Here is a 16,869-nt window from a genome sequence, read left to right on the forward strand (position 1 = left end):
AGCTCAAACATTTCCTCTAGATCACTGGGCTATTAATTTCTTCTTCTTTTTTTTTTGGCAGTACTGGGGTTTTAGCTCAGGGTGCCACACTTGCAAAGCAGGTGCTCTACCACTTGAGCCTCTCTGCCAGCCCTGTTTTGTGTTGGGTATTTTCAAGATAGGGTCTCAAAAACTATTTGCCTGAGGCTGGCTTTGAACCACAATCCTGTTGCTCTCTGCCTCCTCAATACCTAGGATTACAGATGTGAGCCACCAGCGCCTGGCTAGGGCTACTGATTATTTATGACAGTGCTGATCATGCACTGATGCTGTCTCTGCTACTTGACTGTGGGCTCCTTGAGGGCAAAGCTTTACTGCTTATATCATTGTTTTCTAGCAGAGCACCTGTCCCACTGGGACAGAAGTGAGACCAGCCTTTAAAAGGCAGCTGACAATAGCTGCCATTGGTTGAGTAACTGTCAGTTTCCAAGCTTAGCATTTTACATCCAGTTTCTCACTCAGTCCACATCTGTGATCACTCCTTGTTCCTTCTTCTGTGGCTTTAGCCTGGGAAAAGTCTATCTCTGGTTGTTCTAATCCACAAGGGCTGCCATAACAAAATACTACATGCTGGGTGACTAATACAATAGAAGTTCATTGTCTCACAGTTCTAGAGGCAGGAAGTCTAAGATCAAGGTGCTGGGAGGACTGATTTCCGGTGAAGTCTCTGTGGTTTGCAGATGACTGCCTTCTCACTGTTTCTTTACTTCTCCTTTCTTCTACATGTACACAGAGAGAGCCCTCTGCTGTCCCTTCCTTATCTCATAAGGACACTAGTGCTGTAGGATTAAGGCCCCTGCCCTTCTGATCACATTTGACCTTCATTACCTCCTTTTAGGTCCTATTTCCAAATAAACACAATCACATTGGGGATTAGGGCTTCAACATATGAATTTTGGGAGGATGCAACTCAGTCTGCAACTCTGGTTAAATCTAACTCATTCTGTTCTCTTGGGCTTGTACCCAAGCAACCAGACACTGCTGAAAAGCATACAACCATGTCAACTTTAAATTAAGGATCTCAAACTTCAAGGCTGTCAGTGCACCCAGCAAACTGTCACACATAGTGGTTCCATCCACTCACTGACTCCCTGAATGGACTATTTAATACCTTCTCTGTCCTCTAACTCTTAGCATGTCCTCCCCTCTCCCCCTCCTCTGCTCATGCCCTTGTTCACTGAGGCCAAGCATTCATCCCCTCCCTTTTCCGCATCTGTTCCTATTTGTGCTCCTTTTCTTCTATTATGGCAGATAAAACATTCTACATAAGAATGACCCCGATGCTACGTCAGACCAACCCTTCGATTGTTGTGTGGATCCTACTCTTCACCAACCTCTCCAACACCTAGATTTTTTTTTTCTATTGGATACTTTCCTTTAGCATAAAATCTGAACCTTCTGTCATTGACATAATATCTGCCAGCTTAAAAAAACAAGCAAAAAACCTACACAGAGCCTACGTTTTCTGACTGTTGTCTCATTTTGCCTCACACAATTCCTTGAGATTCTGTCACATTCCTTGAAAGAGAGATGAGAAGGAAGACTTGATGTCTCCTCTCCTCACCACCCATCCCATTCTGTCTGGCACTCATACCAGTGAGGACGTCGTCTACCTGGCTTACAGAAACCGTATTACTTGAAGTCACCAGTGATTTCCCAGTTGCCAAACCAAAGAGCAGTTCTCTGTCCTCACCATACTCATCCCATGAGTGACCGTTGGCAGAGTTTATCTCTCCCTCCTATTCGAAATGCTGTCACCCTTGACTCCCAGGACAACTTGCTCCTCTGTTTTCAGTGGTCACTCACTCTCAGGCCTTTTTGCTCAGTCTCCCCTTTTTAAGTCCTCTATTGTGAGGACCTGCAGGGCTCAGGCTTTAAACTTCTTTCTTCTCTGCAGTCCCTGTCTAGGTGCCAGGCTTTGGCTTTAAATACTAACCATAGCCTAAAGACTCCAGCTCCTATGTGCTTCTTGGATGCTCAATAGACACATCAGAAAAAACATGTCCAAGTGCTGAGGATGTAGCTCAGGAGTAAGCACTTGCCAAGCATGCACAAGGGTGTAGGTTGGACACCCAACACTACACACACACAAAAATCAATGGGTCTAAAACAGAACTTTCTCCCAAAATTGTTCCTCCTTTAATGTCCCCCATCTTGATAAATCTCATAGTTTTTCAGGCCCCAAACCTTGAAGTTGTCCTTGACTTCTTTTCTCTTACAATTCTTAGCTGGTCTACCAGTAAATCACATACATTCTTTTTTTTTAATTCATTTTAAATCGCATACATTCTATCTACAAAATAAATCCAGGATCTACCACATCTCATCCTCTCCCTGTTGCCAGTTTGGTCCTGGCCACCACATCTGTTCCCTCGGATTATTATGAGAGCCTCCCACTATATAGTGTGGCTCCCAGCTTCCATTCCTGCCCTCACTAACATCTATACCTCACATAGAAGCTAGTTTGATACCTTAAAAAAGTACTCAGATCAGAAAATTCCCCTCCTCAACATCCTCCAACTGGTCCTATTACTCTTAAAATAAGACCCAAAGCCCTTGTGGGACCTGGGCCCATACTACCTGATCTTTGGTGCATTGCACTTGCTGTTCCCTCTACCTAGAACCTTTCATGGAGAGCTACATGACTTACTCCCTCTCTTCATTCAGGTCATTGCCCAAACATCACCTCCTTAGTTTTTCTCATTACCTCTCTTATTCTAAATGACACACTGTCTCCTTAACTTGCTTTGTATTTCCTCATAGCACATGTGAGGTCATGTTTTTCTCATACATTTACATTCTTCTTGCTTCTCATGGTAGAAGCTGAGTCCCAAGAGGATAGACATGGGAAGTTTTGTTCAGTGCCATAGTGCCAGCACCTAGGACAGTGTCTGGCACACAGTAGGGCTTGTGTTAGTTTACTAGGGCTGCTGTAACAAGTACCACAGACTGTGGTTATTTAACCACAGAAATTTATTTATTATTTCACAGTTCTGGAGGATAGAAGTCCAAAATCAAGGTGAATTGATTTCTTCTGAGGTCTGTGAGGGAAGATCTTGTCTTTCCTCTGTGTGTACCTGTGTGTTCACATTTTTCCTTTTTATAAGGACACTAGTGATATCAGGTTAGAACCCACATGAATGGATCTACTTAAACTTACTTCTATAAATCTCCAAAAGGGCTGGGATGTATGTCAGTGGTAGAGGGATTGCCTACCACGTGTGAGGCCCTGAGTTCGAACCCTAGGGGTCAGAGGTAAGAGTATAAAGAATGGAGAGAAAAGGCAAAGAAACAAGTTGGGAAATGCTTATTACTTCTCAGAGATAATGGTGAAAAGGCTACCAGATATGTGAGCTGGATTAGTTATAAATAATCAAGTACTTTCACCTTTCTCTTACTGAACATCCCTTCTCCCTCTGTTAGATTCTAAAGCATATGCATAGAAAAAAACAAGATGATTTATAGTAAAAATGAATTAAGGTGCCCCAGAGGAAAAAGGCAGATAGTAAGCATATAGATTAGCTATGTGGATTAAAGAACAATCAGTCTGCATTTTATGGGACCTTGTATTACATAAAGAATTACCTAGCCAGGCATGGTGACTCAGATCTATAATCCCAGCACTCAAGACGATTGTGAGTCAAAGGACAGACTGAACTACATAGAGAGAAAAAAAAAAAGAATTGACTAAAACTTGTAACTAGACAGACAAGAAGATGAAGTAGTGAAATAGAAGACTCATAAAGACTCATAATGTCTAACCAATTGCTCGAAACTTTGTAAAATATCATCTTGCTATAGAGCAATTTTCATTTCCTGCAACACTGGACTCTATTTATGTAAATCCTCATATTCTCAGCTGAGTCTAGTATGCAGTAAATTAAAATTTAGAGCCAAGCTAATCTGACCCAGGCTTAATAGTTTGCATCATTACAGCAGTGCTTAAAAACTAAGCGTAAGTGGGAAGTCTTCTGTTAAGTGCTTTTAATTAGCACCTTTCACTGTTTAATCAAGGCCTCCGCTCACCTGGAAAGGGAGTGAGGGGAAAGCAGTTAACAGTCTCCTGGTGCTGGGGCCCTTGCAAGAAGACATTGAATTCCATGACCCTTGTGTCCACAGCAATGGACAATTGCCTTAGTCCAGTGGGGGCACCCAGGCTTCTCTAGACAGCTTGGAACTGTTGTCTGGGCATTGCTTAATGGTTCCCTCTGTCTGGAATGCTTCTACCTCCCTTTGGAACCTGGGCAAATTTGTCTCAGGGTCAGATTTCAGGTAAGGTTTAATCTGGATGCATTTACTCATTTGATCCTCATGACAGCTCATAAGGAAAAAGTACTGAAATTCTAGACCAGAATGGAGCTTCCAACCCACAGAACACAATTTCTTTCTCTTTTCTCTAGCCACCTCCAGTTCTCAGGTTAAGATGGGACTTAGTGAACAATGGGATCAGCCAGAGCAGGAGGGGCTGAGCCACAGGGTAGTAGAGAAAGTCCAGACAGTGTGGAATGGGTTAGTTATACAGGGACTTAGGTGACAGAAGTGGCCCCAGATGGCAGACTGTTGGTTGGAGGGTGCAGAGTAAGAGGAAGTCCTACCAGGTGGACAGAACAGTGATGGAGTGATAGAGATTCTGGGAGATTTGCACAAGGTGTAGACAGATAATACGGGGTTCAAAAGCTGTGAAAGTTGTCAGAATCAAAATGGAGTCACTTTTGTCAAGCTCTAACAAAAATAATAAATAAAACTGGGAGTGCTAAAGGAAGGAATGTCATGCATACATGCTTGAAAACAAGAACTACTCACAAAAGACTGCCCAGAACCATGACCTTGCACAAAGGCCAACTACCACCTTAGGCAAAACAATACTTCTGCAAGAACATCTGCCTACAACTGTTTAAAACAACAGTTTAAATTTGGACAGACATCACCTTGTGCTGAGCTTGGAGCACCCTTCAATTCATCCTGGTGGCCAATCATTATTGTATCGAAATATCTTATGTAATTATCCCTATTTCACCTTTAAAAACATCTCCCTGCCTTAACCTCCTTATATACACCCAGAGTTTGCAATGCTCTGCCAGTTCCAAATAAATTTATTAATCTTTGGACACTCTCTTTCTGTTTATTTAGATTGGCCAAGGCCTCTCCCAAGACTCTACCCAATGTGGCCTGAAAACTTGGAGCTCTTCCATTCTCCCTTGACAAACAGGTGTCCCTGTACTTGGGGCAGGGTTCAGGTGGTACCTGTGTGAGGGCACAGGTGCACAGCAAAAGGAATCATTGCTTCTGTACTTTGTTTATTCAACTCCTTGTTCTTGTCATTGTGGTAAAGTGTAGGTTAGGTATCTTATGCAAAATGTGTTTGACCTTCAACTTTAAATAACATTCTTTTGCTTTTTCTTTTATCTAGATCTTAGACTTGCACTAAGTTTAAGAATTCACTACAGCAGAGGTTCTTGAGACGCAACACTCAGGAAATAGGTGCTTCAGGGAAATAGCTTAGGTATGTCGAGTTTGTTTGGCAATGTTCTTGTTTATCCTGTAGTCATCTGTATGGTTTGGATCTCTCTCTCTCTCTCTCTCTTTCTTTTGGTGGTACTGGGGTTTGAATCAGGGCCTCATATTTGCTGGGCAAGGACTCTCCCACTTAAGCCATGCCTTTTTTGCTTGAGGGTAAAAATTGTTTAGATAGTATCTCATACTTTTTGTCCATAGACCAGCCTTGGACTGCAATTCTCCTACCTATTCCTCCCAAGTAATTGGAATTACAAACATCTACCACCATGCCTGGCTTGTTTGTTGAGATGAGGGTCTTGCTAACTTTCTTCCCAAGTTGGCCTTAACCTGAAAACCTCCCAATCTCTGCCTCTCAAGTAGCTAGAATTGCACCCAGCCTTCTGATTCGGATCTTAAGTATCCCCCAAAAGTACATATGCTAAAGGCTTGGTTACCAGTCTGTGTGGCTATTGGCAGGTGGTAGAACATTTAGGAGATGGAGCTTAGAGAAAGGAAGTAATGTCATCATTAGGGGCTGGCCCTTGAAGGGGATATTGGGACCCCAGCCCCTTGTTCATTTTGCCACCATAATGTAAGCAGGTTTACTTCTCCACGGGATTCCACCTTGATTTACTGCCTCACCACCCCAAAATCAATGGGGCCAGCTGGCCATGGACTGAAACCCTGAAACCATGAACCTAAGTCAACTTTTATTCCATATAAGTTGGTTATCTCAGGTATTTCGCCACAGCTACAGAAAGCTGACTAACATACCACCCTCCTATCTTTGTCTTCAAGATATTTCATTTTCTGCTTTAATGGAAACTAGATTTGTAGAAATCCTGAGTGATAGGGTAAATTGTGAGCATTTTCTCCAACCTAAGATGATTTGGCCTATTTCATCCCTTTTCAATATTTGACTGCTTAGTTTATGGAACTGAGGTGTGGGAGTGGTTTTTAACAGTAACAAGTACAAACCAAGCAACATCAGAAAACAACAGTCTACCACACTAAGATTCCACCTCACCCCTGTTAGAATAGCCATCATTAGCAACACCACTAACAACAAGCATTGGTGAGGATTCGGGGGAAAAAGGAACCCTCTTACACTGCTGGTGGGAATGTAAATTAGTACAACCACTCTGGAAAAAAATTTGGAGGCTACTGAAAAAGCTAAACATTGACCTACCATTTGATCCAGCAATACCACTCTTGGGGATATACCCAAAAGACTGTGACACAGGTTACTCCAGAGACACCTGCACACCCATGTTTATTGCAGCACTATCACAATAGCCAAGTTATGGAAACAGCCAAGATGCCCCACTACTGACCAATGGATTAAGAAAATGTGCTGTCTATACACAATGGAATTTTATGCAGCCATGAAGAAGAACGAAATGTTATCATTCGCTGGTAAATGGATGGAATTGGAGAACATCATTCTGAGTGAGGTTAGCCTGGCCCAAAAGACCAAAAATCGTATGTTCTCCCTCATATGTGGACATTAGATCAAGGGCAAACACAACAAGGGGATTGGACTTTGATCGCATGATAAAGTGAGAGCACACAAGGGAGGTGTGAGGATAGGTAAGACACCTAAAAAACTAGATAGCATTTGTTGCCCTCAACGCAGAGAAACTAAAGCAGATACCTTAAAAGCAACTGAGGCCAATAGGAAAAGGGGACCAGGAACTAGAGAAAAGGTTAGTTCGAGAAGAATTAACTTAGAAGGTAACACACACGCACAGGAAATCAATGTGAGTCAACTCCCTGTATAGCTATCCTTATCTCAACTAGCAAAAACGCTTGGTTGTTCCTATCATTGCTTATACGCTCTCTTCAACAAAATTAGAGATAAGGGCAAAATAGTTTCTGCCGGGTATTGAGGGGGTGTTGGGGAGAGGGAGGGGGCAGGAGGGTAAGGGTGGGGGTGGGGGAAGGGGGGAGAAATGACCCAAACATTGTATGCACATATGAATAAAAAAAATTTAAAAAGAAAAGAAAAGAAAACAACAGTCTAAAATAACAACTGTTCCCAGAGAACATGCCTGCCTTTTTTCGGGGTTTTTTTTTTTTTTTTTTTTTTTTGATGTCATTAAACTTAGGCAGAAGCTGATGCTAGCGCTGTGCTCTTGGACCTCCAGAACTGTGAGCTAAATAAACCTCTTCTCTTTAGACTATTTTATTTATTTATGTTTGGTGGCACTTGGGTTTGAAGTCAGGGCCTCATGCTTGCTAGGCAGGTGCTCTTACCACTGGAGCCACTCCACTAGCCCACCTCTTCTCTTTAGAAAGTTAATAAACAAAACTGTCAACAAAGAAGAATGTTTCTTGGAAATGCACCAGGGTGCATGGGAGGGGTCGTTCTTATTCACTTTTGAAGCTGCCTCAGACTTTGAACAAGAGGCCAGTGTAGCTGCCTTTGGGGTGTTAAGGGGTAGAAACAGGCCTTGCATTTCATGCTGCCACCATTTTCCAAGGGGTAGAAACTCTCCTACTTATCACCCTCCTCCACCCCACCATACAGCGACCCCAGTCTCTTTTTCATTCTTTGCCAGGCTCTAAGCAACTTAGTCCTCTGTGCAACCCTGTGAGGTGGGGAGCCCAAGCTCAGAGCAGAGAGAAGTTAACTCATCCAAGGCCCCACAGACAAGAACTCCAGTAAGTTGGGGATCAATTTCAGACACTTTCGCTCCAGAGCACAATGGCTTGGCTACATTTAATACTGATCCCAGTTTAAAAGGGGTCTAAAAATGGGCCAGACACAACTGAGACAGTTAGATCAGAGGCTGGGAAGAGTTTGGGATTTCCTCCCTGCAGACTCGCACTGGCTACCAGGGAGACTCAGGCACCCACCCTTCCAACCCCGCACCCCTAGTTCCCCACTACTGTTCTCTTCTCTGCAACACTGCCACCTGCTCACCGTACCATATGCTTGTTCTTCTCACTTCTGAGTGTTGCCAGTCTCCCCCAACTAAGCACCGAAGAGCAGGCTTCTTGTTGCAGCACTAGGGCCACAGGTGTTCAGTATTTCTTAAATAATTATACCTGCCACCTGATGAGATGTCTGGGCAGGTTAACGTCTTCAAATTTATAATACTACAGAGTCAGAACAGCATTCCATGAATGGGTAAAGTCTTAGGCAAAGAAGCCCTTTATGGAGTGTACTGGAATATGGAGTGCAAGGAGATTGCTACTTTGAACATCCAAAGAACTGCTCCCAGAATAGGAGGTACACTGAAATCAAGGTGACACCTTCTGGCCCACGGGGACAAATCAGACTAGACAAAAAGGCACTGCGGAATGAGACAGCAGGAAGTTGAAACAGGGAGGTTGCTGGCTTCGATTTGTTTTTTCTTCCCAGGTTTGTTGTTTTGCTCTTTCTCCTTTTTTTATTTTTTAAATATTTCTCTCCATCCACTTTGTCAAATCTCATGCAGACACTTCCCTCTAGCTAACTGCATAATTTTAGAAGGTTGTGCCAGGATTGAAGTTGAGCTACACTTTGGTTTAATGGTGAGTTATCCATGTGTGCGGAGCAAGGGATGGCTGGGTGAAGTCTGACTGTACGGATGATCAGAAGACGGTGAGATAAGGCTAGATCTACAGCAGGAGGCTTACCTGTCTCAGTAACCAGGCTTGTCCCCACCAGTCATGCTGTCCTCACTTTTCCAGCTGATCCTAACCAGAATGGGGCCAACATGGAAGCACTGAATTTTCTGAAGACTATCTGAAGATTATTTCTTATAGTCTCTGAGATCTGCCCAAGACCTGTGTTCACAAGGGTTGAATACCCTTAAGACATAGAGTATCTTACACAGACTTCATGACTGTAGATAAATGGCTACAGGGAGATTCAGAATTAGCCTGAAGATGAACAAGGGAGAGATGGTTTCACGCGTTGTCGTTAATAATATGAATAGCAAAAAGTGCAGAGAGCTTGCTAGGCACCCAGAATGTAATTACATTAGCATCGATTTAATCTTCACAACAACCTTGTGAGGAAAGTGCTATTATTGTTCTTACTTGGAGATGAAGAAAAAGAGAAGTTAAAAAGGTGTCCAGCGTAACAGAAAGCAGCAGCATCAGAACTGAGCTGAGTGCTAAGTCCCTGCTTTCAGTTACCACTTGGCTTTGCCCCTCAGTGTCAAAAATGCACATTGACAACATAAAATGCCTACCAAATAGGGCTCTCGGTGCTTTGAAGTCTCTCATTAAACCCCCATAAAGCTGAGCATGGTGATACATGCCTGTAATCCCAGCACTTAGGAGACTGAGGCAGGAAGATCACAAGTCCAAGACCAACCTGGGCTGCACAGCAAGATCCTGTCTCAAAAGGGAAAGAAAAAAAAAGGAAAAACAAAAGCAGACAAAAAGAATAAAACCCCTATGAGGTAACCCTAGTGAAGCCTCGCGAGAAAGGCCAGACAAACCCACACTGAGAAACATCCTACAGAATTCCTGTCCACACTCCCCAAGACTGTCAAGATCACAGAGAATAAGGAAAGATCTAGAAGCTGTCACAGGCCAGAGGAGACTGGGAATGCAATGTGGTTTCCTGGATCCTAGAACACAAAGATGATGTCAGTGGAAAACCTGGGGCCAGTCAGAACCGGTAATAAAGTCTTTAACGGTGGAGAAACTGGGCAAGGGGAAGAAGACTACTGTCTTTGTAACTTTTCTGTAAATCTAAAAATTACTCCAAGATAAAAACGTTAAAGGAAACAACCTCTATGAGGTAGGTGCTCTGGCTATTTTTTACAGGAGAACTATAGCTTACTGAGGTTAATTACCCCATAGCTTTGCGAGGTACAGGATTCATCCTAATGAATGGATCCCAAAACAACTTAAACAGAAATGCAAGTGGTTCACTCAATCTCTTAGCACCCTTTTTTGGGTACCCTATGGGGCATCAAAGCCTGATGATTGAGGGGAGAACCTGGACCTAGTATTGACCCATTTCTGTTCTCTTGATCTTATCCTTATTGAATGCTTATGTGCTTTATTTAATTTCAAAACAACCCTGTGAGATATTACTGCGCTAAATAACCAAGGAAACTAAGGCTTAGGGAGGCTCAGTAACTTGCCCAAGGTCACACAGTAACTAACTAGAGTGTGAACTTGGGCCACATCTATTCAGTACCCTAGTGTTGGATAACTACTCAATTCTGTCCTGTCTCCACACCTGCCCTTCTTTCTTTGTGTTAAGTGTAGACATAATTACTACTCATTATAGACGAGAAATGCCTATTACAGCGAATGGAAACTTTCTTAAGCCAGTTCTTGTGAAATGGGGCTGTCAGCAGGAAACAGCATAGAGGATTAGTCCTAGTGCCTTCAAATTATATTCTCTTCATTTGTTTTTTGAGACAGGGTGTTGTGGCTCAGATATGAAATGCCCCACAGATTCATGTTTGAATGCTTGGTCCTCCACTGGTTGTACTATTTTGGGAAGTTCTGGAAACCTTAGCAGGGGGCCCAGTGGAAGAAAATATGTCCTGAGGGCATGTTTTTGAAGGCCATACCTGGTCTGCAGTCCCTTCCCCTCTCAAGATCCACTTCTGGTCCACCATGAGGTGAACAGTGTCTGCCTTATGCTTCTATTACTGTGATATTTGACCCCACCACAGGCTCTGAATCAACAGAGCCAAGGACTGGGGACTAAAATCTCTGAATCCACAAGTGAAAAATAAAATTTTCCTCCTTTAAATCATTTTTGTCAAAATTTTTTCCCCAGTGATGAGAAAAGTAACTAACACACAGGGTCTTGCTATATAGACCAGGCTAACCTAGAACTTGCCTTGTAGCCTAGTCTGGCCTCAAACTGGCAATTCTCCTGCTTCCATCTTTTGAGTGCTGGGATTACAGGCCTGAGCCACCAGGCCTGGCCTCTTTTCTTACTTTTCTAACACATGGGATTTTTCACTGGTTTTCTTACTGCAGTCAGTATAGCTATTGTGCAAAGAGGCAGAGTCGCTCAAATGGTAGAGCACCTGCCTAGCAAGCACAAGGCCCTGAGTTCAAACTCCAGTACCTCCAAAAAAAACAAAACAAATATACAGTGCAATGACCTGGAGGCTGTAATCTGCCCTACATTGTAAACACCAATTGTCAGGAAAGAAATCAAAGATCATGTACAGTATGCATTTGCATTACTAAAAGAAGCAGAAAACATACAACTTTGGTTCCAAATTCCAGGGTAATTTTACAAAATATATAGTTGAGACATGGTCTCTTAACTTCATTAGCCCAGTGTTTTGGGAGGGAAAATTCTATGTAGTTCCACACTGTTTATTAAACTCAAGGAGCTCAAAACCCCTTATAAAGTTAAGACACCTTTTGTTTTCTTCAACATATTTGTTCTCCTTCTATTAATTGTAAGCTGAGGATTATAGAAAGTAACTTCTTTTGCTTTTCCAATTTTAAATTCTAAAGACACAATTGAGAAGAACTGTCCTTTTTATGGTGCATGACAGTATTGTTAGGTTGCACCCATAGTGTTTCTTTGCAGTTGAATTTAAGGAGGGCCTGGTGTTTACTTTTTTCCAGCTACCAGGTAAGACAAACCAGTTACATTCTTGGTCAAGAGGCCTGAAAGGTTAAATGCAGTCATTTGAGGCATGAAAGAAAACAGAGCAGTAACATTTGATCTTCCCTTCTATGGGGTCTAATTGTTTGTCCCAGTGCTGGACTGATGCTCTGCTTGTAGAGACATCTTCCATTGAGATGCTCAATGGGAGCTGAGGTTGGCTACCATGTGAGCACAAAGTAGGTAGAAATATATTCTAGGAGCTCACTGTGAAGCATCAAGTCACTTACTGAAATATTTCAGGTTTTTCTTTATTTGGAAAAAGTCTATTTTCTGTAGTTCTGCTTGATAACAATAATACTAGAAGTACGTAATATGTGTAAAGTGCCTACCCTGTGCCAGGTATTGTGCTAAATATTTTGACTAAGACCAGCTAATTTATCTGAGTCAGGTGCTACTACTTACCTGCATTTTCTTGGTGATTTAGAAATGATGTGCCTGAGAGCGCCCTTGGGAACCGGGAAGGCGCAGAAACCCTGAACAAGAGAGGCCGGGGCAGTCTGCTTGTATCAGTTTTGCTCATCTGGTATTTAACAAGGACTGTTGTTTAAAGGGAGAGGTCCATGATGTGATGGTTAACTTGGCTAGGCTGTAACAATCAGTTATGTAAGCAAATACTCACCTAAGTGTTGCTGTAAATGTGTTTTGTAATGAAATTAATATTTACAATCAGTAGAATTTAAGGAGGTTACCCTCTATAATGAGTGGGGCCTCATCCAATCTACTGAAATGTCTCAAGAGCAAAACCTGAGTTTTCCTAGAGAAGAAAAAAATCCTGCCTTAAGATTGCAGCATTAACTCCTGCTCCTTTCCAGCCTGCCCTACCGACTTTGGACTAGCCAATTCCACCATCACGGGAGGTAATTCCTTCAAATATCTCTATTATCTCCTATAAACCCTGATGGACACATGGCTTAAGCAAAGCTCTACACCTTTGTCACTCAAAGTGGGGTCCATAGACCAGCAGCATCAACACCATCTGGGAGATTGTGAGAAATGCAGAAAAGTAGACTCGGCCCCAGATGTACTCAATTAGGAACTGAGACCTTTAATAAGAGCTCAAGGAGCCCCAAGCACTATAAAAGTTACGGAAAGTTTAATACAACATAAAGTAGATCACAATCATTTTACCAGAAGGAAATCCTCAAACAGTTTAACCTTGAGAGAGATCCATTGTAGAACTAGAAAATGACACTAACTTGTCCTCCTTGAATGAGCCCGTTGGCTGCTTTGTGTCAATGTCATCAACCATAGGAACTTGCTATAAACTGGGTGACCAAAGTGGTCATGATCCCAGAAATAGGCCTTTTGGTTTCTCTCAAACCAACCTTGTTGGTTCTTTCTATGTTTACATCCCATTTCTCATTCTTCCTTGAGGAAATCAAGCATTTCTTTTCTTTTTCTTTCTTTCTTTTTTTTTTTTACTGGGAATCAAATCCAGTCTTGTGCATGCTAAGCAAACACTTAACCACTGAGCTACACCCACAACTCCAAGCATTTCTTTATTCCTCTTAATTACTAGGAAAATAAATCCAAGGCATAGCAATGGGTTAACTGATAGCCAATTTCTTCCAAAAGTTGCAAAATTATCTAAAAGACAGACAAAGGCATTGTTCAGCCTCAGCCTTGGATGAAATCCATACTATTTAATTGAATTTCTTTTCTTCAACTAAAATCCCGACTGCTTTGTGTCAAGCTTTGCAGTCAGCTACCACAAGCTGCTGGAGAAAAGATCCACTAATGTCTTTAACACTTACTGTGTCACCCATTTGTCAGCCCAGGGATCCCACACACCTGACAAGCACTTTATGTCACTTCTCTGCAGCTGGGATTTACAGTATCAGCAGGCGAGCAAGTCACCACCTGCTCTAGATAATATAACTCAGAATTATGTAAATCCTTCCAACTTCTGCCAGAATCACTTTCAGAATTCATTTTCTATTCTAGGTAGACTTGTGGGAGGTCATTTCATGTCCCAAGAGTCAAAACAAATGAGTTCTCTGGTAGGTGTGAGTGAAAGACTCGTCTTCAGGCATCACAGTAATTCTTTCCATGGAATTCCCTCTGGTGGGTCAAGGCCATCCTTCCTTGTCTTTAGTGTTCTCCCACCTAAGTCTTTTTTTTTTTTTGCCAGCTAATCTTTTAATGAAAATTATAAAATACCAACACCTATTTTTTGCAAACTGCCTTTTTAAACAAATGATTTGCCTTAAATTATAAATATTGTATATGATAATACCTTCTTTTGCAAAACCAATAAATATAACAAATTTTAAACATGTGATTTGTCCAAGCTATTTTGAAAAATATTTTTAAAAGTCTGATTTTTTTTCAGTATTCATGAAAATGAGAATGTATTCACTTAACTTTTCAAAGAGTAAGCCTGAAAGTATAATTCAGTGGGAGGAGTAAGAGTGAGAGGGAGAGACCCTGAGCAGACTGTATTATAGCTGCTTCAAATAGATTGGTAATTGTTCTGACGTTACCATTCCTTTTTGGAACCATATCTTCACAAAATAGGTGAATTTTAAAAATTCCTAATGAACTGATTGATGAGGGAAAAGAAAATAGGTATTGAACACAAACTTTGACATAAAGTTATGCATATTAAGAGACTAACTTTTAAAAGGTACAAAAAAGTGAGATACGAAGAGAATTATAGAAGTCAAATTTATTTAATGAAAAACTAGAATAAAAATTAGCAAATGCACACACACACACACATATATATATATATATATATATATATATATATATATATACACTCTCCAAAAAACATAAACCTCAACAGCACTAGGTGTTGACTCACAAGGGGAAAACAGTGGTCTGAGGCCACTCGGATGGCTTGTCGGCTAAAGGGAAAAAAGACAAACACACATACACACACACATGCGCATAAAAAAATTAACAATAAAATCAACCTACAACAAATGCAAAATTCAGAATTATTTTACAATACTTCCCTTATTAATACAAAAGATGTCCGTCTTGGGGGAATAAATATGTATTTCTCAGTGATTTACTGTTGACATTTTAAAGTATATTATTGTTACTACATGCAATGATTTCCTGTATTTAACAGCCTTTCTTTTTATTTGCCTTCCTGTGTCGAGATTCCACCTACCAAGAGTTTCGGGTTGGCAGGCAGATGGGTGCCTTATTCTCTGTTAAATTGAATACAACAGTTTTAAACACTGCTCAGAAAATGGTGTCCTTTCAACGCTTAGAAATAGTTACACGGATGACTAAATTGCCACCTTCTGTAAAAAACTGTGCCATGCTGGTGTCAAAGACGAGGCAGTCACTGTTCATAATGGCTGTTGCAATTCCCTCTTGAACAGATCGAGGAGTGGCTTCCCAAATCAATCGCCGCTTACAGCCGGTCAGCTGAAGTTGATAAGAAAAACTTTCAGCTTGCTTGCGTGTCCCTATCAGCTGTACGATGGCGAAGAACTGCTGATGACCAATGTATTTTACCTGTTTCTTCAAAATTAACAGGAAGTGAAAGCCAAAGCAAGACTGCATCATCACCCAGTTAACAGCACCGGGAAGATGAATGTCTGTAGCAATGAAAAATATATCATCTCCCTGTAGGGTTCTGATGAATTTGTGCTGATGGGTCAGATGGGGTGTCACAGCATCCAAAGGCCCTTGCCACCTACAGAAAGGACCAGGGCATGGGCAGGAGTAAGGCCGAAACTTACAGAGCTTTTCGGGGGCTGCTTTCTCTGCGTGTGGTACGGTTAGTTCACATCCAGAAGAGGCATATTTACAAGGGAAAAGTACTGATTTGGCCACTTCCTCCATAGCCATGTCGCAAGAGGATCCCATGGGGGCCCCCACAAGTTGAACACATGTGTTTCAGGCGACAGTTATAAACAAGATGGTCACTCCAACACTGGAGAATGGGCTCACCTAAGGTTCTGAGGGTGCTGGAGAGCAGGAAGAAAGCTAGGATTCACCCAAGTTGAAGGCTGAGTTCCTCTGGGTCGGCCTCTTCCCTTAACAGCATGGGGGCCAGATAGCACTGGACAGCTGCACTTCTGGCTCTCAGCCACACCGGAAGAACATAGACGGATGCTGGACACTTTCTCAAAATGCAGCCTATGCCTGCAGATTTTGGTGTGTAGACCTACCGTGGGGCACAGAAATGCATGCTGGGAAACTCTCCACAGGTGACTCTGCTAAAATCCTCTCCCTGCTTGGCTCCTCCTACCTAGTGTAAAAAGGTACACCTTTTTCGAAGGCTGCACCTTCGAATCATCCGGGGCAGAAAGGAGGGAGTGTTAAAAGTAATCATAGTTCCCAGATGATACCTCAGATCAATCAAATTGGACTTTATGAGTGAGCCCAGGCATGAGCACTTTTAAGGCTTCTGAGAGATTGTGGAACCAAGGCTGAAAACTATCAGGCCAGGAATTCTTATGTCAAGGCTTCTTAAACCTTGACAAGTGAACATTCCACATAGGGATTTTTTTTTTTTTTTTTTTTTGGCTTTTTGAGACGGAATCACTATGTAGTTCAGGCTGACCTTAAACTTGTGATCCTCTTGTATCAGTCTCCCAAATGCTGGGATTACAGGCATGCACCATTACGTCCAGCACACATAGGGATCTTGATACAGTGTAAATTTGGATTCAGCAGGTGTGGGGTATGGAGCCTGAGAGTCTGCATTTCTAATAAGTTCCTGCTGGTCCATGGACCACACTTTGAGTGGAAAGGTATTAAAGGGTCCAACTTCA

The 16,869-nt window shown here is 42.0% G+C and overlaps 1 pseudogene; it reads right to left on the reverse strand.

Annotated features, from left to right (window-relative positions):
* Window positions 1-14,957: 14,957 nt before the first annotated feature.
* Window positions 14,958-16,283, reverse strand: LOC109693328 (E3 ubiquitin-protein ligase SIAH1A-like; annotated as a pseudogene).
* Window positions 16,284-16,869: the final 586 nt, after the last annotated feature.

Source organism: Castor canadensis, chromosome 8 (genome assembly GCF_047511655.1).
Source record: "Castor canadensis chromosome 8, mCasCan1.hap1v2, whole genome shotgun sequence".
Taxonomy (NCBI): domain Eukaryota; kingdom Metazoa; phylum Chordata; class Mammalia; order Rodentia; family Castoridae; genus Castor; species Castor canadensis.